Source organism: Canis lupus, chromosome 12, assembly GCF_011100685.1.
Source record: "Canis lupus familiaris isolate Mischka breed German Shepherd chromosome 12, alternate assembly UU_Cfam_GSD_1.0, whole genome shotgun sequence".
Lineage (NCBI taxonomy): Eukaryota > Metazoa > Chordata > Mammalia > Carnivora > Canidae > Canis > Canis lupus.
Genome location: NC_049233.1, coordinates 68,331,974 through 68,357,644, shown reverse-complemented (window position 1 = coordinate 68,357,644; position 25,671 = coordinate 68,331,974). Strand labels below are relative to the sequence as shown.

General features: G+C 33.9%; 1 protein-coding gene across 5 annotated transcripts in view; it reads left to right on the top strand.

The window, feature by feature from the left end:
• REV3L (REV3 like, DNA directed polymerase zeta catalytic subunit) overlaps positions 1 to 25,671 on the top strand; it is a 177,120-nt gene that overhangs the window by 1,584 nt on the left and 149,865 nt on the right. The window contains exon 1 of one of the 5 annotated variants that reach the window (XM_038554966.1): positions 7,884 to 8,011. The exons of the other annotated variants lie outside the window; for them this stretch is intronic. The gene's annotated coding sequence lies outside the window, so the exon portion shown is untranslated. Of the gene's footprint in view, positions 1 to 7,883; positions 8,012 to 25,671 lie in introns of those variants that run through there. 5 annotated transcript variants of the gene reach the window in all.

Genomic DNA, 25,671 nt, shown 5'->3' with positions numbered 1-25,671 from the left:
TTCTCACTTCCAGTACAGAGAAAGAATTAGAAGGTTGATAGAGCTCTGTTCAGCCAGATTTCGGAATTCTAAAGTGACGTGCTAATAGGATATACTGTGGCATCTCTGTGTATTAACGTTTGTATGGTTTGGATTACTTTTCTACGCACAGATGTGTTCCCCCCTCCCCCCCCCCACGCAAGTCATTAAATATGTATCCCTGAATGATTTTCAGGCTTATAGAAAAGTTTTGTTTGTGGAATAGGTGAATTTCACTGTGAGCTAGCAGTAAGCCTATAACGTAAGAAAACATTCTTTAAAAAAGATGATGGAGGTACTTTTGTGTTTTTCAGTATAAAAGAACACACGGGTATTCTATGATAAATCTATTCTTCCCTCCTGGATATGTTACAGTAGATCACCAGCTTCCCCCTTCTGCCTTAAAAAACAAAAACAAAAAACAAAAGCTTAAAGGATATATTTTGAAACGTATAATGTAAATGAATGTGGAAGTAAGACATTTTTGTACATTAAAGGATATACAACGATACAAAGAAACTGAAACTTGAAGTTGTTAAGAAGTATCAAGTTGAGTTTACCGTAAATAGAGTTCACAGTTTCACATATAAAGACTTTTGTGTTTTTTCAACAGGTGAAAAAATTTGAAGTCACTGGCATACATTTGGGAGTATATAGCTTTCAGAAAGCCAGCATTTTAACATGTTAGAAACTCCCAGGAAAGTTAGCATTAATTAAATGTAAACAAAATTGTACAATTATCTGCTTCTGAATTCTCTCCCCAAAGAAAACTAGTCCAGCTCACCCATTAAAATACATTTGAAAATAATTAATATAAAATATAGGCCAATCTGACTTAGTAAAAATCTGAGTGATAGAATTTTTAATGAACAGTTTTATTGTTTGAAAGCACAGCTATGTTTATATATTTACCAATTAGTAAAGTAAATTAGTGAAAAATAGTAACATGATAAATCTATGTTACATAAAGTACCATAACTTTAAGCCTTTCATATATAATAATTTTGGAAGTCCTTAATTCTTAATCTTGGTTTAAAGAAAAGGTATTTTTAAACTGAGTTTGCTTTGTAAATGAGTCCTGAAAAATAGCAGCAGAAGAAATTGTTTCTCAAAGAGGGTGTTTCATATTGGTATTATAAATTCTGAACTGATTAGGTTTCTTACATTTTTACTAGTTCAGTTTTTCTATTCATAAAAGGTATTTTTCTGCTTTAGAAAACAGTCCAGTTGACTTCTGATTGTCCTGTGTTTTGAGGGCATATCTTGAATAACATATAAGAAATTGTCTTAGATTTAAAAGCTCTCATATCTTGAGTTGGTGAAATTTGAAAAGGTATTTTAAAAAGTGGCATATTCAGATTTGAACGGTAAATCCTGACTGATTTAATCCCTTGCTGATTGAGGATAATGTTATTCCTGAGAGAATCACTTAAATTTTCTTCATGTGAGTAATGGAATTACTTTTTAAAAAACCTCTTTTGCGTTTTCTTCACTCATTTAAAAATGTCTTGAATGCTGTTTTGCTATAACAACGTATTGAGTGGTGTAACAACGTTTCAGTAACCTGTTTTAATGGAGAGAAACAAGGTTATAGATGACTAAAGCACAGGGCGGTGTTTTTTCACTTAGATTTGAATACAGGTGTTAACTGCTCTGGGAATTCACTTCAAATAAAATCCTAAGGCTTCATCGTGAAGATCCGACTCAGGTGGATCTGGGAAGCTGTCGGGTTTCCACATCCCAACCCTTGCTTATTGGTTGCTTGATGTAACTCACTTCACGTGGAGTTTAGAAAGCTCTCAGTTTTCTCAGCACCAGGTTAAACAGAATTATCCTCTCAGAAAGCCTCCCTGCTGAGATGCAGAGTGGGAGTAAATAGAAGAGTGTGAGTGAGATGTTCACACAGCAAGTAATTAAAGTAGGCCAAACAGACTATAGAGGGAGCTGCTTGTCTTTAAGATTACTGTAAGGAACTCTTGCCACTACCCCCTCTAGTCTTCCTCCAGGTAGTGAAAATTTTAGTAGATTGTTCTAGATGCTAATTGTTAAACATAAAATTGAATTTTTCAACATAAGAAATTGGTCATTCTCCAGTGCTGTATAAATTTATGTAGTTGGTTAATAACTTCATTTTTTTGTAAATTGGATTAAGTTTGAAATGAATACAGTTTTGAAAACTATAGCATTTACCAGCAACTCAGATTACAAGTAATTTCTTGTTTGTTCATAGCCTTTTTTTTTTTTTTTTTTTGCTAAGCCATTTAAAAATATTTTAAGATCTCATAAAACCTATTTGATACAATTACCAGAAAGGTTTTTCAGGAGCACTACAGAAATTTAGTGATTTACCACAAACAAAATTAGTCACTTTTTTTAGTAGGCATTTGAAGCCCCGAGTAGCAAATTCTGTTAGCTCTCTGTATTATATTTGGTTTAAAATCACAATTAGTAAATCAGAGCATGAAGCAGGACCCTCTTAAATCTGTCCATAGTAGAATTCAGTGAACACTTAATGAGAACCTACTATGTATGTTGAGCTATTTTTGGTGTCATTATGAACAACTTTTGCCCTCCAGACTCTTAACAGTATAGTAGAGGTGACACAGACGTAAGTCAAGCATAGTTTGATGGGAGTATGACAGAAATGTGTATAAGAAAACAAGGGCTCAAAGGAGGACATGTCAGTGACCAACTAGCAGGCAAAAAGGGGAGTCAGGGAAGGCTTCATGAAGGAAGTATGGATTAAGTCATTTTAAAGGAATTTCAAAAGAATTTCAAAATTCTGATGGAGGAACAGATACAAGGTAATTCACAAACGAAAACTGCTCTTGGCAGGGCAGCTTGGCAATGCATATTATAATTCTCAAAATGTTTTTTGACCCAGTACTAGTTTTAGAGATTTTAATCTATGAATGTAAATCTTTTGGCAAAATCTGATTATCTTTTGAATCCATCTACTTCTTTTCATTATCCATCACCACCCTAGTCTAAACTACTAGCATTTTTGGATGCACTTACAATAGCCTCCTAATCTTGGCCTACCCCAGTCCACTCTCTTCCCTTCTAATCTGTTTTCTACACTGTAATCAGAGGGATCTTTTCAAAATGCAAACCTGATTATATCACCCTACTACTTGATATGCTTCAGTAGCTTTCCATTGCATTTAGGATAAGGACAAAACTACATGTCTTATGTGGTGGCGTCTACATGTCTTACAAGGTCTTGCATAGTCTGGCCCCTACCTTTCTATCTAGTCATGGCTTGAGCCATGTTCTTCTTGCCTTGCTCTTTGTGTTCCAGCCATATTGGCCTTATTTCAGTCCCTTTTCTTGCCATGCTCCCTTCCACAATGAGGCCTTTGTACATGCTGTTCCCTCTGCCTAGAATGTTTTTCCTTTTCCTTCACCTAAACTCTGATTTATCTTTCCTCAGGGAAGCCTTCCCTATCATAGACTCTCAAAACTCCATAAAACTCTCCTTCATAACACTTGGCTGTAATTGTAATTTTATATATGTTGGAGATTAACGTCTGTTTTTCCCAATAACCTCCATAAATGCTGGTAATGTGTTCATTTTTGCTCACCATTATACAATCGATACTACCACAGTGCTTGAAACTCAAGCATTTTTGTAGGAATCAATAGATAATAGTCATCAGCAGGGCGCAACCTCAAATATTCAACAGCTGGGAAATGGTTACATCAATTGGGCATATTCATACAGTAGAATTTATTAAAATAAAATTTTATAAGAATATAAAAATATGGGACAATGCTCAGTATATTATGTGAAAAAAATCAGTTTGTGAAATAGTCATGTATTAAAATGCATAAAAATATACAAAAATATAAAGGTTGGTTATCTCTAAGATGTGTGTTTTGAAATTTTTAGATTTTCTTATGGAGAGAATGTATTGATTTTATAATTTGGGAAAAAGCTATGTACAAAATTAAGGGAAAACTGGCTTTCTAGGTACGGTTCAGAAATACAGCAAAAGAGACTTGAAGTTCATACTGGGCCCCGAAATAAGTATCCACCCGAATGCATGATTGTGTGATGATAGTATTGAACTTGATTATATAAATTCAATTTAGGAACTACAGAATGATTCTTAAATTAAAGCAAGCCAGTAATTTCTGGCTTTTTAAAAAAATGATACTCATTTATATGTAAACTGATTTTAATTTTAAAATGTTTTGAAAAGTAGTGTGGTTTTGGCTCATAGCAACAATGAAACAGAGTGGAGGCTAGAAACTGACTTAAACTAGATAAGAATTTACTATATGAAAATGGATGCTACCTGTACCTCTTAGTATGGAAAGAAAAATAAACAGTGTTGAGATAACCTGTTAATTATCTGGAAAAATAAAAAGTTGACTTCCAGGTGAATCAGAAGGTTTAAATTTGAGAACAAAACAACATAGGATAAATATTTTTAGTATAATCTGGGAATGGCAAAGAGCTTTCAAGGTATACAGTAACTGGAGCCAGGTTAGAGATCCTCACAATATAAAAAATTCAGTATAGAGAAAGAAAATTATAAAGTGAAAAGACACAGACTAGTAAAACTTGTATACTTTTCATGAAGGACTAATGTCCTCTTAATATACAAAGAGCTCCTAGAAAATAATCTAATAGAAAAAAACGAGCAAAATTCATATGAAAAGGGGTATAATTTTATTCATAAAGGAGATATAAATTCAATCTACAACATACTATTTACCACTTATCAAATTAGGAAAAATTGATTACATAGTAAGAGTTGGAGAGAAGGAAAGGAAGGGGAAATCGGCATTCTCATATTGCTGGTGGGAATATAAAATGTTCTTTTTCTATGGAAAAGCAATTTGGAAATCATTTTCAAAATTAAAGATACACATATATTTTGATCTGGCAATTTCATTCAAGGATTTTATCTTTAAATATTTTATGTACGTGTTAACCTGTAATTTGTGGCAGCATTGTTTGTCATTGCAAAAAACTGGAAATAACCTAAACATAAATCCGTTAAGGGAGTGGTTAAGTAAATAATGGTATATCTATTCAATGGAATACTAGGCAACTCTTAAAGTAACGAAGCAACACTATGTGCACTCCTGTTGTGCCATGTATAAGATATATTAAAGAGGGGGAAAAATGTGTAAGAGGTATAGTATGCTGCCATTCATGTGTTTTATATATATATATATATATATATATAAAATATATATGTACGTGTGTGTGTGTATAAATATCAAAGGATGTATGACAGTTTGGTGACAGTGGTTGCCTTCAGTGAGGGGAACTGGTGGCCTAAAGGACAAAGGTGGGAGACTGAATCTTTTTTTTTGTTTTTTTTTTAGTATATCGTTTGGTAATTTTGGGATATTTTTTTACTATGTGCATGTAATACCTATTCAAAGTTTTAAGTTGTGTTTGAAGGAATTGGTAAAGAAGAACAAAAACACACGCAAAAAAACTAATAGTTGTGAACAATTATCAAATGATTACTCCAGTACTGTTTAATTTTAGATTTTGCTAGAGGTCGGATTCAGAGCTTCCCGTTGATGTTATGTGGCTCACTGGAGGGTGGCCCTGGAGTGGAGGCTAAAGGAAGGCTGTGGGTTCCTTTAAGCAGATAACATCATGAGCAATAACTTACAGTTACTGCTCCTTTTGATATCTTCAGTCCATTAAAGGAGGTGCTTTATTACTTGGAATCTACTTCAGTTAGCCACAGAGTATGCAGCTGCCTCTTGTGGAGAATGGACCATGGAGCTACTACTGGAGTTTATATTCCGAGTGCCTGAGGAATATGTCACCCAGTGCAGAGTGTAGCCCACTGATATTGAGAGCACAGGGTGGCAGGGATGTTGGTTGCCCTGGGGAGCACAGTTCTAGGCCTGAATTTCTGTATTTGCTGTATTGGATCTCCTAGGCATGTGCATCTGATGTGTCATTTAGCTTGCTGCAAGGTGGTTGCCTAATGGTGCATGTATATTCCACAAAAATAAACATCATTATTATTTTGAAATATTATTCCTTATGTGAAAAAGGTTGGATTTGAAATTCATACTATTAAAAATCTCACTTAAGTTTTAATTTTCTTCTGTAGTTATATAAGGAAAATGATAATTTAAAAAAAAATTTTTTTTTACCAAGTACCATGTTGATGCTTCTAAATGTCCTTTTGTTGGTCTGTGTGCTGAACAAATATTATTTACAATATGGAAAAAGTTGGGAAACACTGTTCTGGTCAAATCCTCTCATTTTATGTAAAGAGAACTGAAATCTAGATAAGAAAGTGCAAGGATTTGTCCTGTGTCCTATAGTTGGTTGTGTGGGCTAGGTATGAAAACTAAGGATCTATGACTCTTAGCTCTCTCTGCTTCACACTGGCCCCCCAAACCTGAGGAAGAATTGGAAGAAGACATTGATGATAATTTAAAGGTGAATGTACTGAATCTTAGAGGAATGATTAGAAGACCTGCACGTACACAGTTTAGAAATCTTTAAGGTCATACTCTGTCCAGTAGTGCTTAGAATCTTCTTGTAGGATAGGCTGTAGCAGGATTTGTTTTGTGTTGACCGTAGTTCTTTCCTTAAACAAAACAAAGGCTAGAGTGTATAGCAAGTGGAATTTAGGGCAGATATAAACAAAAATTGATACTAGGATTGAACGTATATAGTTTTCCAAAGAGAAAGGGAATGTGCCAGGAGATCTTTCAAGTTCCTCTAGTGCTATAATTTTCTCTTGTCTTGTTTTTGATTGGATGAGAATTTGTTCAATAAAAAAAGTGAAAATCGATTCAGGTTTAAGGAGGTTGGGGTTAAACAGATTTCAAAGGATATTGTCATTAGCCCTAGACATTTCAAAGAAATACTTAGCAACTTATTAAGATGTGGGATATAGTATGTTGTATATTACTTTGGTACCTGGCTGTCATTTTAACACCAATAATAATAAGAAATAATAAGAATAAATAAGAAAGGAAATATTGGGAGGTAAGGTAAACTTTGGGTAAATTGTGTTAACTTATAGGTTCCAGGTAAGATACAGATAAAGCAGGATAGGTGTCTTAGGCAATTAAACTCCACTGTTTAAATATAAAGGAGATACATTTTTGAGAATAAAACAAATCATAAGTAAAAATAAAACCCTCTTAATAAGTCTGTTTAATCTTTTGGTGTGTGGGTGGTTTTTTTGTTTGTTTTTTTTTGTTTGTTTTTTTGTCATTTCTTTTTAAGTTTTTCAGATGACCTTCTGTGTTCCAGTTCTCTGTAGCTTTTTAAATATTTTTTTTCAATGAAAATTATTTTGTTGCTTAATGAGTATTGGCAAACTGGACTGTTTTCTGCAGCAGAAATTGAATGTATGCCTAGCAAAGAAATTCTGTGAAAAAAAGAGTGGTAATTGTTGTTGTAAATGTTAGGGTTTTTTTGGTCCAATTATGTTTTCTTTTAGTACCATAGTTGTGGGAAATACTAAGAACTTGAGGTCCATTTCCTTGGGGGTAGTTTTTTAATTTTCTTTGGGCTGAGAGAGCATTTACTATATAAACGACTCCAACAATAAAAGAGAGCGTGTTACCTCAAAAATGCTTGTGTAATAAGTAACAATATACCGAGAGTTTTCTATTTTTCTTCCATTTATTACAATTACCAAGGAAATATAACAATAATTAAAAGAAATATCTTATTTTGCATATATATTTACACTTCAAAGTAATTTATATATTAAATTAGGTTTTGTTTGAGATGGTGAAACGAAAGGTTTTGTAAGTAAGAATACATGTTGATATGTGAAAAAATGTGAAGTTAAAACATGTTGGCATACTCTTAGTTTCTCAGAACAAGAAAATGACTAATCTAAATTTCATTTCAGAATAAAAACCAAGACAAGCCACATAAAAGCAACCTAAAAATTAAACAGTCATCATATTATTTGTTTTAAAACTATGGAATAATATATCTGAGGAAGATTTCTCTCAAAATTGTTTTTCTCAATTTCAAGTAAGTAATTTATTTTGGTTAATATATTGGGGATGAGGGGGGTTGGGGGTAAGCCTTGGCATTGAAGTTGATAAATCCTACTCATCCTTAAAGTAACAACTCAGATATTAACCTCTTTAAAGCCTTTTGTGACTCCTCTGCCCATTCCCAAAAGGTTATCTCTTTGGCTTCTCATAGTCTTAGCCCCCTTTCACATTGCTGATGAAGGACTTAACTACACTTAGTGTTGTGTTTGCCTGTAGGGATAGTCACATGGCACTGCCCTGTGTGCTTCCCTGCCCCTGCTCCATACCCTCCTACACTGTCTTTTGCTGAGAGACTCTGGTCAAGTTACTTTACTTCTTTGAGCCTTAATTTCCTCCTCTGTAAAATGAGTTTTGTTTTGTTTTTTAAAAGATTTTATTTATTTGAGAGAGAGAGAGCATGAGCAGGGGACGAGGCAGACTCCCACTTAGAAGGGCAGGGCTCCATCCCAGGCCCCAGGATCAAGACCTGAGCAGAAGGCAGACGCTTAACTGGCTGAGCCACCCAGATGTTCCTAAAATGAGTTTTTTTTTTAAAGATTATATTTATTTATTAATGAGAGACACACAGAGAGAGAGGCAGAAACACAGGCAGAGGGAGAAGCAGGCTCCATGCAGGGAATCCGACATGGTAATAAGTTTTACCTCATTGGATTATTATGATTAAACAATAATCAGCAAATGTGTGGCATGATATCAATATGTGTTACTTTCTTTACCCTTCTAACTCCAGAATCTGCCACATTATTTCACATATACTAAGCACTCTTTAAAATAATTGAATTGAAATGAAAAATGGAATTTTTTTAGCATTTATTAATTATTCACAATAGAGCAAACGAAAATACCTGCACATTGTGGTATAAAGCTTTTTGTTGTTGGTCACTAACTCATATGTCTTCAGGCTAGGTAATTAACCTGTTTAAGAGGCAATGTTAAGCCATTGATCCAAGGAATAACTAAAATTTTCCAATACTGCAGATTAGGTTATGTTTATTTCTTCAGAAAGAGCCTTGTTTTCCAAAGCCTTCAGCAGTGCCGCCTTTATTAAAGATGGTGGTAGAAAGAATTGAAAGTATGTGTGCCAGAGGTCACAAAAGTGACAATAGGATTTATTGCTCTCTTGTTTTTGCCTCTTGTGAATTCATAAAACACAAAAATTGAAGCTTTTGGTTTTTAAACCTATTTAGGATTGTGGAATGTGGGCCAGGTGAATTCATTATTGCCTGGAGTTTCAATTTCTTCATATTTTCCCTATATGTATGTTTTGTTTTGGTTTTTAACAACATTGTCTTTTAACTTTTTTCATGAAGTCATTAGAAAGATTTTTAAATTAATTTTGATGAATCACACCTTTGTTGATGATGCTTAATGATTTTAAAATAGAAACCAGGTCAGTCAAAAGACATTACTTTTAAATCATTCTATTAACAGATTATAGGCCATTTATTGACCCTTTACTATGTGCCCAGTTCTACGTATTTTAATTTTTACAGCTCTATAAAATGGGTACTATTATCCCCATTTTACAGTTGAGGAAATGAGGCTTGGAGAGGTTAATTAACTTTTGCCTAAAGTTATTCAGCATATATTTACCTCATAGCATGTGAGGTTTAAAATGAGGGAATGTGTATTAGCCTAAACAGAAGAAGTAGGAAAGCAAAATCTCAGATGTATGTGACCTAACACTTTGGAATTTGATAATGGCTGTTACTGAGACATGACCGTGACCATGAATACATACTTACTCACTTTTTTGTGTGTGTATTATAGTATACCCTGCTACTCTGTACTGACCCTTTTATTTCCTGAGCAATATTAATGTCTCCTCTCAAATTCATGTTCCCATTTGGACTGGATTGTTTTGTTTTATGTATATGTGTTCCTAAGGTGATAGTGGGACTTGACTCTAATATCAGTCGGATATAAAATATCTCTATAAGTTTAGTTTGGTTAAACAAGTAGCATATATTCTCATTGTGAAATTTAACAAACAGGTAAAACATAAATTTTCCTTTATCACCACCAATCCTATTCCCCTATCCACTCGTATCGGTTTTTGCATGACAAACCTTCCCAAAACATAGTGGTATAAAATAAACTATTTGTTAGCGTATGATTCTGGGATGGGCTCAAGTAAGCAGTTTTGCCCCTGCTGCTGGCTGGGCTGCTTACGTGGTGCTTATGTGGAAGCTGGTTGGTCTAGGATGGCTTCATTCATATGTATGGGTATTGGTGCGAGCTTTGGCCATGTGTCTCCCGCAGGCTAGCCTTCAGCTGGAGGCAGCAGTAGGGTTTACGGAAGCAGCAAGTGAAGGCAAGCCCCATATATTTTATCTTGTCCCATGGGCCAAAGCATATCACATGGCCAAGCCCAGAGCAGTGTGGAAGAGGTTTCCTAAGAGTATGTGACTCATTATTGTAATAATCTATACCACTGTTGCCAGCTGACTCATGTTCAGGAAACATTTGTCACTGTGTCAGTGCCTTACCCTTGAAAAAGATAGTGTTTAAAAATTTATTCAATAATTCAGATAAATTTAGCTAATCCCTTGTTCTTGTTTTATTCCATTCTCATCGTTGCTCAGCATTATTCCTGGTCCCATTTAATCAACAAATATATACTGAGCACTCACTAAGTGCACAATAAGGTATCAGGTGGGCAGCAGATGGAACAAGATTACTATGTTCATCATCCAAGTTTCTTAAACTTCCCTACCTATCTGCTCTGTTATATGAATAGAATTCTATAAAAGCAGGCAATTAGAGCAGTTTTCTGAAAATGACCAACAGCCCACACAAGACAAAATATATCTTGCGTACTATATTTTGAAATGTCTTACAAGAATATCTTCAAGAGAAGGAAAAGTGTAACACAGAGGTTGTTTTGATCTGTACTCCCACCAGCAATATGAGACTTTTTCCATCTCTTCACCAAGATTATGTTCTCAAATGTTTTGATCTTTGCCAATCTAATAGATAAAAACATGGATCGCTGTGTAGTTAATTTGCATTTATTTATTACAAGTGAAATATAGTGTCTTTCCATATGCTCGAGAGCCATTTGTACTTCCCTTTCAGTGTACTACATGTTTATCTTTTATTCACTTTTTTGGGTCTTTTGTTTATTGATTCCAAGGAGCTCTTCATGTAATAAGAAAATTGGTCTCTATGCATTGACTTTGAATATTTTTCCCAGTTTGTTTATTGTTATGGTAAATACATTTTATTTAAATATTTTTTCATTTTATAAAGAACTTTTATATCTCAAATGAGACTTTAGATCACATTTAGTTGAGTTTTAAATATTGGGTATGAGAGTGGAAGAAAAAGATACTATCACTTATTTAGAGAACTTTTAAAGTGCTGTGACTTAAAATGAATAGTTTCAGAAGGATCTTATCTTTTGTTTACTTTTTTCTTCTCAAGTTGTGTTCTATCCTGAGACCACCACCCCTCTTGGGGTTATTTTAAGATGAATAGACCGTGTAGCATAGGTGGAAAAAAACTTTGTATTATTAGGATAACTGGTGAATCCTGTTGCTCTGAGTCTTGTCTAGTTTAGTTTGTGTGTGTGTGCGCGTGCGCACGTGTGCGCAATATATACAACACATACATATATGGTAGTAGTGGTTCAAGCAGTGCTCTAACTCATATATAACTCTTCACCTATTCAGCCAAGAGGTCAGCTGGAAGCTGGTTGGTCTAGGATGGCTTCATTTACCTAATCAACCAGATAGCTGTATTAGGGTGCCTAGGTTAGGCTAGCCTTTACCCAGTGGGCCAAACAGAGGAAAAACAACGGACTCTGACCTTTTTTGAGAAGGCAGTAATTCTGCCCACAATCCAAACAATGTCCTACATTTTTGGTAAGGTGGTAGGGAGCTAGGAAGAAGGTAGCAAAAGCATCTGTGACCTCCTGTGCGGCATCTAACATTGTGAAATACTTTGATTTCCCACCCCACCCCTTCTGTATAAAAGGGGATTAGAAAACCACAAGGCTGTAGAGATGAGTGTGTTTTGAGTCTTTTAATGTAGTTTTCATAAGTTTTTAAAGTTGGCAAGCCCTTACTTCATACATAATTCTGCCCAGCAGCATCCAAAAACAAACAGAAATCCTTAAGTGATCTCTAGTGGGGAATGGTAGAATACCAGTTTTTGCCATGCTTTAGTTTTAATTTTTCAAAGTTGTTGAAGTGTTCTTTAGGGTCTGTTATCTCATCAATATCTTTATAAATGTTTCATTGATAATTAAAAAGTTTTCCAGATGGTAACAATAATTAAATGATAGCATTTCATAATGTATATAATTGTTCAATCACTGTTGTGTACCTGAAACTAGTATAATATTGTATGTCAACTATACAGTAAAAAAAAAAAAAGTTTTTCATTTATTTGATAAATTGTGGACATACTATTTCCTTGACTAAAAGAAATTTTAACATTTCTGAGGTTGTAATACATCTTACAATGTATACATTTAATACAGTAATTTTCCCTTCTGAAAAGCTGATGTTAAACTTATGGGGTGTCTTGTAATATATCACTTCCTAAAGAAAATTTGACATTTCATAATTTGTTTTTATCCTCTGTGCACTTATTTTTTTTATGTAATATGTCATGGAATGAAATTGCTTCCCACTTTATTTTGTTCTTCATTTTTACCTTGCATCTTTCATTGTTTTAACTTTGTATATTTTGATGTTGAGTTATTTGGCACATAAAACTTCATAACAGATCTCTTATGGCTGTGCTTTTCAAACTATTTGTGGTAAAGAATCTAGCTTTTTCCTGATACTTTTAATAAAATACATTAGAAGTGAATTACTAGAAAAATAAAACAAAGAAAAACCAATAAGCGAAATACAAGCTTTTATTATTATTATTATTATTATTATTATTGTATTAAACAGATATACAATTCCTCTGCCAAATTGCTGTAAGAGTATTCTAAATGCTTGCTTCCAAGTTTTATACTTACCTTGTTCTAGACCTGTAACAGCTAGCTAGGTCTTGGACTATATTTGAGTAACTCTATAAACATCTTTATTTCAATTTAAAGAGACCCTTTAATTCTTTTTTCTCTTGAATCTTACTTCTTGTCCCACATAAAAGTAGTTATTCCTGTTTCCTCTTAGTATTATTATTTCCATGATACTATCATTGCCTGTCACTATTTTTAACCTTTCTTTATGTCATTTCATTTTTTTAACCCCATCTGAGGCTCTTTCCAATAGAAAGGTTTTAGACAATAAAAATTTGTTATAATTGATATGCTTGATTTTTATTCCTATAATGTTATATTTTCTAATAATTTTGTTTTACTCTGCTGTTTGCAGTATAGATTTTAAAAAAACAGATCAGAAATCATCTTAAAAGCATATATATAGAAATGTAGTTGTAATTTAAAAATTTAAGAACAAATAAAAATATTCTTTTATGAAATACAAGGAATTTAGCTTTTTTTTTTTACACTCTCAGCTTCCCAAGTTAATCTTTAAGACTAACTTATAAATTTTGATTATTTTAAATTGTGTATCTCCTCTTTCAAAAAAAAATTAAGCTTCTGTATTAAATTTCAGTAGAACAATTTGGACTCCGCTCTACATATTAATTTGATATGGAGTACTACCACAAATCTGTTTATACCATACCTCTTATACCCATTCTTGAGTTCCAATTTAAATTTCCTTCTTTTGCCACAAATATGTTTTCAGGTACTATTTTTTGGGAGATATTCATGTGGATTACTTTTTTCTGAGTCCTTGAATATCTGAAAATGGCTTTTTGTTGCCTGCATGTGTTAATGACAGCATGGCTCAATATGAAAGTCCCAGACTTTCCCTTTACAATTCTCTGACCATTATTCTGGTCTCTTTTACTTTGAGACAAGAAGGTTCTTTTGATGTAGAGATGCTGGTGCTTTTTATTTTGGGATATTTCTTCTATTATACCTTTGAATATTGCTTTCATTTGTTAAGGCTTTTTTTTTTTTTAATTACTTGTTATTGGTGGATTGGTTCACATTTCTTTTTTATACCTGTTTTCCTTCTTATTTTTAACTTTGTCTTTTTGCATTCTTGGTGAACATTTTTATTTTCATCTTCTACATTACTGATAGGTTTTTGCAATATTGAGTCTTTTCTTTTTTATCACTAGTGGAATTTATTTTTGTTGTTTATTCCTTTCTTTTTTCTTACCTCTTAGAGTTCCATAGGTTTATATCTTACTCTGCATATGTCTATTATGTTTTTATTTGTTCCTGGTCTTTTTAATTAGTATCTTTCCTTATAAAAGATGCTTTATAGGAAATTAATTTTCTTGTCTCTTCCTGAGACACACAGCAGATACTTTCTACATTTCTTCTTTTTCTTTTTTTATTTCTTCTTTTTCTTAATGTAAATTATCACAGATTCTTTTCATTGACAATTTAAGATGTTTTATCCATTCTGCTGAATGTATAGGTCCCATGCTTATCCATCTATGAACAAGAGGCTATTTATCCGTTCTTGGTATTTGCCAGGAGGCAGAGTATGGAAAGTCTACTTAGTTGTCTTTGTTTTCCACTGCTAAGCTGATAGAATCACCCTTCCAGATACTTAGAATTAATAATTGTGCACAGCCCACTTAGATAAAAGCATTCATCATGTATGCCTCTCCTGGGTTGAGGTTTAAGTTTTTCCCCTGTTCTTACTGCACATCCTTTCTGTCATGTGGAAGAAAACTTATTCCTGCATAATATGAGATGATGTTTCTGTTTTCATTTATTTTCTATTCTGTAATTTTTAAAAGATTTTATTTATTTGACAGCACATGCACTGAGCCATCCAGGTGTCCCCATTTTTTGTTTTGTTTTTGACCAGAGCATTCATTATTTGAAAGTCTCCAGATTGTAAAGGCCCTTAGGACTTCGGTGATTTTATCAATGATGGAAACTAATTTAACATCCAGAATGGAGAGAACTATGCTCCATGGGTTTAAGTTTTTAGGTGTAAAACATTCCCTGGGTGTGATAACTCTTAACCAAGTCTGTTTTGTGGCTTAGGAAACTGTCCATCGGACTGGAGATAGTTGTTGCTATTTGGTATTCCTAAGCTAGGATAGTTATGGCACCAGTCCTCATGATCTCATCCTCTTGTACTTACCTGTTACCTGAGGAAGGCCAAAGGGAATATCCCCTGAATTGCTGTGAAGACTCCTGATGAAAAGAAACTACCTCACACTGCTTTGCTTGCACATTGTTTCATGTTTTATATCCACTTGGTTATAAAACCAAGTGGCTTTTATAAGTTATGTGAGTCTGAATGTTTAGTTGGGCCTAATGTGTTATATTTGTATTTCATGATTTTTTTTGGCTTGTTCTTAATATTTTGCTGAGTGAATCTGTGTTTATTGCTTATTCTTTGTAAGCATTTCAAATTATAAATATGTCATATAGATACTCTCTATGTATAATATAGATTAATATATGTAAAGAATATAACAATAGAATATATCAGTTTTAATACTTAGGGTAAGACATAGACTATTACAGATATCTTTGAAGTATTTGATTGCTTCCTCCTCTCCTATCTAATAATTTTGGTTAATCATTTCTTTGCTTTTCCTTACAGTTTTACCTCATGTGTATATATATATCCCTAAACATTATATTGTTTAGTTTTATCTTTTTGGAACTTATGCTTGTTCTGTGATTTTTTTTTTTTTTCCTCCCAACATTGTTTTTTGGACATCATCCATGTGGAATTATATAGCTGTAGTTCATTCATTTTCACTGTTATATAGTATTCCATTGTATGAAATACCATAATTTTATTTTTTCATTCGCCTGTCTTTGGACATTTGAGTTGTTTCCTGTTCTTTATCCCCAGTTACAAACAATGCTGTTATGAAAACTGTTGTGCATGTCTGTAAAAATTTATAAGTTTATACTAGGGGTAGAATTGCTGAGGGTAGAGTGTGCATACCTCTCCTTTACTAAGTAATGCCAAATTATTTTCTAAAGAGGTTCTACCAAACTGTATTCCCACCAGCAGAGTGTGAGAGTTCTGATGCTCTACATTGTCACCAACATTTAGAATTGTCAGACTTCTTAAGTTCTAAATTACTTCTTACAGGTATAAATGATATCTCATTATGAGTTTGTATGTTTTCTCTCATAGTAAAGTTGAATTTTCCCATATCTTTATCATCTTCTTGTTTCAGCAAAGATTGAGAGAGATGTGTTGAATTCTCCACCTTGTGGATTTGTCTGTCTCTGTTTTAGTTCTGTCTGTTTTTGCTTCATGTATTTTGAAGTTTTGTTAGGGCCTTATATATTTAGAATTATTATGTCTTCTTGGTGGTGAGGTGGCCTCTTTATCCCTGTAATATTCCTTATTCTGAAATCTTCCTTGTCTGTTGTTAGTATAGCCATTCCAGCTTTTTTTTTTATATTAATGTTAACAGGATATATCAAGATTTTATTTTTAAGATTTTATTTATTTATTCATGAGAGAGACAGAGAGGCAGAGACACAGGCAGAGGGAGAAGCAGGCTCCCTGCAGGGAGCCCGATGTAGAACTCAATCCCAGGATCACAACCTGAGCCAAAGGCAGATGCTCAACCACTGAGCCACCTAGGTGCCCCAGAATACATCAAGAATTTGAAGGGCCTGAAATTTTACCTTCTTGCAAGCTAACGAGTTAATTTGTCAGAAATTTCATAGATCCTGGCAGTAGACATGAGATTCCTGGATCTCCATATTATTCACTATTAATAAGGAAGAACTGCAGATGGGAGATGGTTTCAGGTTAAAGTACTTAGAAGGAGGTTCAAAAACTGCTACCACAACAGAGACCCATGGAGAATTGCCTCCCAAAATATCTTTTTTTGTTCTTTTCCTTTCAACTCATTTATGTTTTTATATGGATTTCCTTTGTAGAAAGCGTATCGTTGGAGTTACTCATTTAGTCTAATAATCTTTATCTTTCATTTGTGTTAAGATTGTTTACATTTAATGCAATTGGTAATATGATTGGACTAAAAATTTATCACTGAGCTAGCTGTTTTCTATTGTCTCTGTTCTTTGATTTGTTTTTCCTCTTTTGGACTATTTGGATATTATATATTTCCTTTTTCTCCAATATTTGCTTATTTATTTATACCTTTTGAAATTAATTTAATGGCAGCCCTAGGGTTTGAAATATACATTTGTAAATGCTAACCAAAGACTTCTATCACATAGAATTGTACATTGTTTCTTATGTACTTAGAAGACTCCCAATTCTTTCTGATTATCTTTTGTACTTTTGTTATACATTTTACTTTTATATATGCTATCAACATACAATATGTTGGTACTATTTTTACTTTAGTTATCTTTTAAGGGCAATTACAAATAAATGAAGTTTTGTATTTACTTTTTTTGTTTTTTTGTTTTTGTTTTTGTATTTACTTTCATTTATGTCACACTTAGTGGTATTGATTTCTTTGTGTGGATCCAAGTTTCTGTCTGGTATCATACTCCATCTGTGTGAAGAACTTCCTTTAACATTTATTTTATTGTAGGGCAAAACTGGTGCCCTGTCTCAGTTTTTGTTTTTCTGAAAAATTTTATCTTTCCTTTTTATGAAATATTTTTTTTGCTGAGTATAGAATTGTAGATTGCCTTTTTTTTTTTTCTTTTGAAAGATACCACTCTGTTGTCTGGCTCGTTGTAGTTTTGCTGTAATTCTTACCTTTGATTCTCTGTGTATAAAGTATCTTTTTATTTCCCCCCCTCTTTTTTCTTTGTCTTTGGATATGGTTTGCCTTTACCTTTTTTTTTTTTTTTAAGATTTTATTATTTATTAGAGAATGAGATGGCAGAGGGAGAAGGAAAAACAGGCTCCCCACTGAGCAGGGAGCCTGATTGTGGGGCTTGATCTTAGGACTCTGGGATCATGATCTGAGCTGGAGGCAGAGGCACCCAGGCACCCCAGTTTGCCTTTGCTTTTGAACATGATGTCTTTTTGCCTTTTTTTTTTTCTTTTTTTTTTTTTTTGGTCTTTTTGCTTTTTTTTTGGTGTTCTCTGAACTGTTTGGTTCTTTGGTTTGGTATCTTTTATTTAATGAGGAAAACTCTCAGCCATTATCTCTTCATGTTATTTCTTTTGAATTGTCCTCTCTTCTCTATGTAATTTTAGTTAAATGGATGTTAGACTGTAAGATGCTGTCTCATAGCTTTTATACGATTCGTTATAAGTTTTTTCTTATTTCCCCCTCAATCTTTTTATCTTTTTTTTCTGATATGAGATTATCTTTTAGGGAGATTTCCTTGATCATAATCATTGTTGCTATTCCTGAAGTATTGCTATTTATCTTTTAAGATCTTATTTATTTATTCATGAGAGACACACAGAGAGAGAGGCAGAGACACAGGCAGAGGGAGAAGCAGGCTTCATGTAGGGAGCCTTATGTGGGATTCGATCCCAGGTCTCCAGGATCTTGACCTAGACTGAAGGCGGCGTTAAACCGCTGAGCCACCCGGGCTGCTCGAAGTATTGCTATTTTAGAAGGCGAAGCTATCCTATAAAGGCATGTACTTTTTTGGGCATGTCCTGAGATCTTTGATTATTAGTAAAATATGTTGATATATTTTGTACCAACTAAAAAGCAGTCTGATTAGATTTAAGGATAATGAGATATGGCCCAAGATTATGGCTACTGTTGTGAAGATAGAATATAATGTAATAATTTCAGTGACTTGGCAGCTAAAGTACATTTTAATTTTATGTCTTATTTTTCTGTGTTAATCACTTGAAATTTACTGGTTTTCATTCTGAATTATACCTTAAGTTATTGTAGTAGAATATATTTAATTTGGAATTAAAAATTAATACTATGTATTATCCAGTAGCTAGACCCAGATACATTTAATCTCCTAGGACTATGTAGAATTAACTAGACATGAAGTAAAGTACAAGTAAGTAATCAATTTTAGTATTTTGGGTTTTTGTGGTCTATTAATTGAGAAGGTGTTTTGGAAGTATAGATGAGATGCCTTTTTTTTTTTTTTTAAGGAGGTTTTTTTTTTTAATGCATGTAAGCTTTGAGATCACTAAAAACTAATAAACCAACCAATATAAATGAAACTTAGAAATTTCATAGCGTGGGAAAGTTTTTTGAATATATACATATGTTTCAAATGATCAGAAGTGATAAATAAGATCTCTCTGGTTTTGAAAAAATATGATATATGAATAAAGGAATGTTATCTCAAAAGGAAAGTAAGATATGCTTCTAATTTTTTTCATTTACACTAATTGAGGATTGTCAGATTTACTAAAGAATCTTAGTGATATGTGTGATTCAAGAACCTAATATTTAATTATAAAAAAAGCCCTTCTTTTTGAAATCTGAAGCTTAATGGTATTAGTATAAAAAAAAGATAGTAGGGGGAACTGGTTCATTGTAAGCATTTTTTATGTGAGCTCCGCTTTACCTAGTAAGATTCCTTGTCATGATACATTATACTTTTTCATAGAAAGGAAAAATGTTTTGTTTGACCCATGTTTCAGTAGCTGGCAGATTTTGAAATGGGGACATCTCCAAGTTGATATTGGACACTAGCCACATAAAAGGACAAGGAGCCAAATGCATGAAACATTTGCTTTTTTTGGCAGAAAGCCCCAGTATATGCTTCAATTTTCTTTTAAAAAATTGAAGTAAACCTGATCATGGGCAGTTTCTTGTTTAGTGTGTTAAATTCCCACCACAGCCCCAGCATGTAACTTGAGAACAGAGGGTCAAGCTTTTGTTGACGACTATGACACTTTCTGGCTCTGCTTCTGCAGTTGTAGAATCAGAACAGGGAATTGTTTTTCCTCTGATAAAAAGGAAGACTGAATTCCTTAAATGCAATTGGAACCCTGATCCTACACGTACATGTACACACAGAGAAGTACATATGCATAGTGTTCTTTTTATCCTGATATGTTTTATCTCCGTAATTACTCTTTGATACATTGCAGTGCTTTGGTAAATATTTATTGAAGAAAAGGAATTATTTTTTTGTATATAGTCTTACACAGATGACAAATCTTTACATGTAGATTGTAGACTTTCAAATCCATTCTCTGTCCATTTCCATTGTTAATACTTTAATTGAGGTCTCATTATATTAGCTTGGCCCATCATAATAGTCTTTCAGCTTGTCTCTGAATTCACTTCTTTTCAAATTCAGCCCGTATAAAGTCACTGGAGTGATCTTTCTAAAACCCAGATTTTGTCCAAATGAGGACATATTGACAGTGGTACAGGAGAAAGTAGGTGAAAAACTGCAAATAACCTAAGTGTTAAAAAATGAAGAGTAGTTCCATCTATATGTTACATATGGTCTGCCATATAGTCCTCAAAAATCTAAGAAAGAATATAGAGGGGAAATGTTCCCTTGTGTGGCTAAGTGAAGAAAATAGGCTTCAAAATAGTCTGTATAATATGATCCTTCTGTTTAAAAGTGCATATAATATAAACAGAAATAATGAAACAGTATGAATATGGTAGATTTGAGTAATGTTTTTCTTTTCTGTGCTTTTTCATATATTATAAAAGCATATATTACTTTATAAATAAGGGGGAAATTAATAAACCAAAACATACGACCTATTCATATTATTCTTTTTTAAAAAATTTATTTATGATAGAGAGAGAGAGAGGGGCAGAGACATAGGCAGAGGGAGAAGCAGGCTCCATGCACCGGGAGCCCGATGTGGGATTCGATCCCAGGTCTCCAGGATCGCGCCCTGGGCCAAAGGCAGGCGCCAAACCGCTGCACCACCCAGGGATCCCATATTATTCTCTTTTGAAGCCATCATTAGCTTTCTGTATTTTACAGAGGTATTCCCAAAAAGTAGTCCATGGATATGACTGTATTAGAATCACCTGGAGGTATTCAGATTCCTGAGGTCTATCCCAGACATGAAACGAAAACCTCTGCGGTTGTCTAGGAATATGTACTTCTGGCAGATGCCACCATTAAGTTCTGAAACTGGCCTACAGTATAGAATAAAACACTAGATGACTTTTCTATGATCTGCTACCTGAATGCCTTCCCAGCCTCATTTCTTCCCCAGGCACTTTGCTTGTTAGTCTGAACTGCTTGCTCTTCCTCAGAGGTATATCTCATGGTTCTGTATTTACTTATAGCTTAAGGAAAGCCAAGACACCCTGGCTGTGGTAGGTATGGAGCACTGGTGATAGTGTTGCTCCTCATTAAAGGTTTGATGAATGAATGAATGTCATTCCTCTGGATTAAATGACAATGTCCATTCAGTGAATTCTTCCTATTTTAAAATGCCCTGAGACATCACCTCCGTTGTGAAACGCTCCTGACTTTCCTCAAAGTTAATTAATCCTTTGTGCCACCATTGTACTTTGTGCCTCTCTTAGAGCTGTTATCACACTGACATGCAAGTAGTTGTTTTTGACTTATCTGACTTCCCTATTGGAGTGTAAGTTTTGTGAGGACAGGTGAGTATGTTTGCCAGTCTTTGTGTCCTCAGTGCTTGGTTGGTGCCTAGATATGCAGTAAAAATTAGTAGGAAAAAACTTATGACAGAAGGACAAATCTTGTATGACTCCACTTGTATGAGGTATCTGGAATAGTTAAATTCATAGAGAAAGTAAATTAGTGATTACTAGGGGCTGGGGAAAGGGGAGATGGGGATTTATTGTTAAGTGGGTGCAGAGTTTCAGTTTGGGTTGATGAAAATATTCTAGAAATGGATAATGATAATAGTTATACAATAGTGTGAATGCGCTTATAATGGTTATACAACAATGTGAATGTGCTTATTAATATGACTGAATTATACACTCAGAAAGTTAAAATGGTAAGTTTTATGTATATTGTCTCACACAGATACACAAACCACCTCTTGAAGGTAAAGACCTTGGCTGTTCACTCAGCTTTGTTCTCTATAGTTCTTAATGTTGTTTTGCTTCACTGTGTCTTATTTTGACTTGATTTTAAAGATGTTTGAAATTAAGTCAAATGTACAGAGAAAGCACATAGGAAATCTTTTAACAAGTCAACAGAATTTATAAAGAGGAAAACCTAGCATACTGCTTTCTAAAAATCACATATTTAAAGAAAATATCATGATATTACAAATAGTAATTAAAATTGAAGTGGCTATCACCTACTACTAACAGGTAGATAGTGGTGAAACAGAAGCAATATAGAATCATGGAACTTCAAACTTGATATGGTTAAAGGATCTTTTTTTTTCTTTACTTAGAATTGTCTCCCTACTCAAGTCCAGGATGATTGGCAAGCAATACATTGAGTACCTTGGCAGTATCCTAAGTGGTTTTTGCAGATGATCTCATTTGAGCTGCTTACATCTCCATGAAGTAATGATGATTCTGTGTTTTCATAAGGAAATCACATATGCTATTTAATACTATTCACTTGGAGCAGTTGCAAACCTTGTGTGTGTGTATACACACAAGCACGTGCGTATGTGTATATTCCTTCTAGTACAGTGATTCTCTGTGATTCAGTTTGCAAAATAATTTTTTTTAAGAGGGGAAGCAGACAGGGAGAGAGAGAATCCTAAGCAGACTCCAGGCCCAGCACAGAGTCCCATGCAGGGTTCGGTCTCACAACCCTGAGATTAGTATCTGAGCTGAAATTTTAAGAGTCAGTCACTTAACCAAATATGCCACCTAGGTGCCCCCTAAAGATTTTTAAGTAATCTCTACACCCAACGTGGGGCTCGAACTCACAATCCTGAGTCAAGTCATATGTTCTACTGACTGAGCCATGCACTCCACAAAATAATTTCTTTGGGAGCAATTTAAAAGGGAGATTTGGGGACTTTGCACCTAGAGTTTCTGACAGAAAAGGTCTGGAATGCTTCTCTTCTAGATAGTCTTAGAACATAAAGAAATACTATTACAATGGAACATATTTTGGACTGATAAAGATCTATTTTAGAAGCAAATCTCATTTTTGGAATGATTGAAATCTAATAAAAATGGCATATTCTTATGACTGCATCATTCCTATCAACTCCCTGTTCTTGTCAATGATTTCCATATCTGTACTTCCTACCTACTGCCATTTTCTGTGACGCATTGAGAAATCCTGGTGAGTGACTGATAAGATGAAGATTTGTTCATTCTTTGGTTCTTTTTCCTTAATTTTATTGAGGTATGACTTACATGAAACAAAATTGACCAATCTTAAGTATATAAATAGATGAGTTTTGGCAAATGTAGCAATCCTGTAACTACCATCACCACAATCATGATATATAGAACATTTCTATTACCCTAAAAAGTTTCCTTGTGTCCCTTTCAATCAAACCTCCCTCCCTCCTACCTCCAGCAACCACATCCGCCTTGTCGCTATAATTACTACATCTAATTACAATATACATTATAATTACTATAGTTTTGCCTTTTCCAGAATTTCATGTAAATGGAATCAGAATATGTAGTCATTTGTACCCTCCTCCATATTCTTGCATGTATGAGTAGTATGTTCCTTTATATTGCTAAGGATATAGCAATCCCATTATGTGGATATACTATTCACAAGGATCTGGACATTTAGATGGTTTCTGGTTTGGACTGTTACAAATAAAGCTGCTGTGAGCAGTCATGTTACAAGTCTTTGTGTGAATGTATTTTTTCATTTCTCTTACAGATACTTAGGGATGAGATGGCGGGTCATATAGTTTACTTCATGAGAAACCACCAAACTCTTTTCCAAAGTAGCATTTCATTCTGCATTACCTCCAACAGTGTATGAGAGGTCCAATTTCTCCATATTCTTAACATTTGGTTCTGGTTTAGTCTTTTTTAAATTGTATCCTTTCTAGTGGGAATGAAATCCTACCTTACTGTTTTAATTTTCATTTCTAAGGACTAAGGATACTGCACATCTTTTCATGTGCTTATTTGCCACTCACATATCTTCTCTGATAAAGTATCTGTTTAAATCTTTTGCCATAAAAAAAGAGTTGTTTTCCTTCTGCTGAGCACCAGCACCCCCTTAGACTCCCCACCTGCCCCAGATTCCATTACTTGGCCTTACTCTCTTTCCCTTTGTGTTCTTTGGACATCTGGCGGCTTAGACTTAGAACTTTCCCAACTCTCAGCTTAGGCCCAGGCATTTCCTTACTATTCATGTAGAACTATGAATCTCTATTATCTTACGTGAGAATTCTTTATGGTTCCATCCTTTCTACAGTGCTCCTTAAAACCCATGTGGGATAAATTTAATAGTTTCTTGGGCGCTTACTCTTGTGAGCTGACTAGAATAGTTTTTAGGTAATCTCTTACTTTGCTCTTGAGTACTCTCAAGAGTTACAGAACCAATACTATGCTGTCTCCTTTTTTAAACTTAGTCATTTTACCCAGGAGATGCTATCTTAGCTTTTTTGGGTGTATTAACTTCTACATAACACAGATTGGTTGGTTGTCTTTCCCAGCCAAAACAACATGAGCAACAGATTGAGCAGAGGCAGATACGAGAACCCAGCTTTCTCTTAGTAAGCCAGACATTAGAGAGATTTACAAAAATGTAAAACAGTTTCTATCTTCCGACCAATTTTTTTCTTCTGAAAAATAAAATGAAATGCTATTCATGTTAACATGTAATAGGTTTATTGTTTTTAATGAATGAAAATGTTAATATTTTATATATTTCTCAGGTTTAAAGAAATTAAATATGGTAATTATTAACAGATATTACCCAGGTAAAATTCTTCAGGGTCCACCATAACTTTTAAGAGTGAAAAGCAGTCCTGAGACCAAAAGATTTGAGAACTGCTGTAGCCAGTATTTATTAAGCACTTAATACGTGCCAAAGTACTTTACATGTTTTAACTCCTTTAATTATCAAAACAGCCCTGTTACTTAGGTACTGCTATTATCTTCAGTTTACTAGTGAGGAAATGAAGGCAGAGAGAGATTAAATAACCTATCCAAGTTCAAATAGTAAATAGAGAAGCTGAGATTCAAACTTAGTCTTATCCTTTTCAAAACTTCAACCTCTAACATTCTCCTTTCCAGTATATAGTTAATCATGAATTCCTATTATTTCTTTAAAATATTCTCACTTCTCTCTTCTTTTCTTACCATTACATACTAATCCTGGTCCTTTCTTAGAGTCAGCAGCTTCTACCTAGGTTACTTGTCTGCCATTGTCAGATTTATAGCCAGATGTACGGCTTTTATCATTTCTTTCCTCTTCTCCATAATCTGTTACAGCTTGCTCTTATGCACTACTTTAAGCCCATACTTTCCTCTTTTTTTTTTTTTTTTGTAATTTTATATAGCACTTATCCTCCCATCTTGAGGACTCCTATTACACATATGTGTCTGTTTCAAGTTGTTGCATAGGTTACTAATGTTTTGATCTTTTTTTTTTTTTTTCAGGCTTATTTTGTGCCTCATTTGGGGTAATTTCTATTGCTTTTAAGTTTTTAATCTTTAATTCTGGCATTTCTAATGTGCTATTAATTCCATCCATTGTACTTTTCATCTCAGACATTTTTCATCTCTGGTAAGATGTAAATTTTGATTCACATTCTTTTTATATTGTCTGCATCTCTGCTTAATGTGTCCAAGCATTCCTCCACTTCCTTCAGCGTATGGATTTAT